The following is a 2,371-nucleotide window of genomic DNA, read 5'->3' on the forward strand; positions in this document are numbered from 1 at the left end:
CTTTTCCCCCCTGAGATCTTTGCTTGGGATCAGCGGCTGGACGTTTGCGTTTTTTGCTCCGAAGGTTGCCGAGAGTGAAAAACGGTGGTTTTGATGCTGGAGTCCACAGGAAAGCAGAGAGGTCCAAAAGGTGTGGGGCATTTGAAGGGGTTCCCGGAGGCAGTGAGGACCAGCATGACTTTTCCCTGCTGGAACCTTTGCTGTGGGAGCAGCGGCTGGACATTTGCGTTTTTTGCTCCGGAGGCTGCTGAGAGTGAAACACAGTTATTTGGATGGAGTCCACAGGAAAGCAGAGAGGTCCAAAAGGTGTGGGGCATTTGAAGGGGTTCCCGGAGGCAGTGAGGACCAGCATGACTTTTCCCTGCTGGAACCTTTGCTGTGGGAGCAGCGGCTGGACGTTTGCGTTTTTTGCTCCGGAGGTTGCTGAGAGTGAAAAACGGTGGTTTTGAGGATGGAGTCCACAGGAAAACAGAGAGGTCCAAAAGGTGTGGGGCATTTGAAGGGGTTCCCAGAGGCAGTGAGGACCAGCATGACTTTTCCCCGCTGGAACCTTTGCTGTGGGAGCAGCGGCTGGACATTTGCGTTTTTTGCTCCGGAGGCTTCTGAGAGTGAAAAACGGTGGTTTTGAGGATGGAGTCCACAGGAAAACAGAGAGGTCCAAAAGGTGTGGGGCATTTGAAGGGGTTCCCGGAGGCAGTGAGGACCAGCATGAATTTTCCCCGCTGGAACCTTTGCTGTGGGAGCAGCGGCTGGACGTTTGTGTTTTTTGCTCCGGAGGCTGCCGAGAGTGAAAAACAGTGGTTTTGAGGATGGAGTCCACAGGAAAGCAGAGAGGTCCAAAAGGTGTGGGGCATTTGAAGGGGTTCCCAGAGGCAGTGAGGACCAGCATGACTTTTCCCCGCTGGGGCCTTTGCTGTGGGATCAGGGGCTGGACGTTTGCGTTATTTGCTCCGGAGGCTGCTGAGAGTGAAACACAGTGATTTTGAGGATGGATTCAACAGGAAGGCAGAGAAGTCTAAAAGGTATGGGGCATTTGAAGGGGTTCCCGGAGGCAGTGAGGACCAGCATGACTTTTCCCCGCTGGAACCTTTGCTGTGGGAGCAGCGGCTGGACGTTTGCGTTTTTTGCTCCGGAGGTTGCCAAGAGTGAAAAACGGTGGTTTTGAGGCTGGAGTCCACAGGAAAACAGAGAGGTCCAAAAGGTGTGGGGCATTTGAAGGGGTTCCCGGAGGCCGTGAGGACCAGCATGACTTTTTCCTCTTGAGACCTTTGCTGTGGGAGCAGTGTCTGGACGTTTGCGTTTTTTGCTCCGGAGGCTGCCGAGAGTGAAAAACGGTGGTTTTGAGGATGGAGTCCACAGGAAAGCAGAGAGGTCCAAAAGGTGTGGGGCATTTGAAGGGGTTCCCGGAGGCAGTGAGGACCAGCATGACTTTTCCCCGCTGGGGCCTTTGCTGTGGGAGCAGCGGCTGGACGTTTGCGCTTTTTGCTCCGGAGGCTGCCGAGAGTGAAAAACGGTGGTTTTGAGGATGGAGTCCACAGGAAAGCAGAGAGGTTTAAAAGGTGTGGGGCATTTGAAGGGGTTCCCGGAGGCAGTGAGGACCAGCATGACTTTTCAGCCTTGGAACCTTTGCTGTGGGAGCAGCGGCTGGACGTTCGCGTTTTTTGCTCCGGAGGCTGCTGAGAGTGAAAAACGGTGGTTTTGAGGATGGAGTCCACAGGAAAACTGAGAGGTCCAAAAGGTGTGGGGCATTTGAAGGGGTTCCCGGAGGCAGTGAGGACCAGCATGACTTTTCCGCCTTGGAACCTTTGCTGTGGGAGCAGCGGCTGGACGTTTGCGTTTTTTGCTCCGGAGGTTGCCAAGAGTGAAAAACGGTGGTTTTGAGGATGGAGTCCACAGGAAAACAGAGAGGTCCAAAAGGTGTGGGGCATTTGAAGGGGTTCCCGGAGGCAGTGAGGACCAGCATGACTTTTCCCCGCTGGGGCCTTTGCTGTGGGAGCAGCGGCTGGACGTTTGCGTTTTTTGCTCCGGAGGCTGCCGAGAGTGAAAAACGGTGGTTTTGAGGATGGAGTCCACAGGAAAGCAGAGAGGTCCAAAAGGTGTGGGGCATTTGAAGGGGTTCCCGGAGGCAGTGAGGACCAGCATGACTTTTCCCTGCTGGGGCCTTTGCTGTGGTAGCAGCGGCTGGACGTTTGCAATTTTTGCTCCGGAGGCTGCCGAGAGTGTAAAACGGTGGTTTTGAGGATGGAGTCCACAGGAAAACAGAGAGGTCCAAAAGGTGTGGGGCATTTGAAGGGGTTCCCGGAGGCAGTGAGGACCAGCATGACTTTTCCCCGCTGGGGCCTTTGCTGTGGGAGCAGCGGCTGGACGTTTG

This window comes from Vanellus vanellus, assembly GCF_965231255.1.
Source record: "Vanellus vanellus genome assembly, contig: HAP1_SCAFFOLD_164, whole genome shotgun sequence".
Lineage (NCBI taxonomy): Eukaryota > Metazoa > Chordata > Aves > Charadriiformes > Charadriidae > Vanellus > Vanellus vanellus.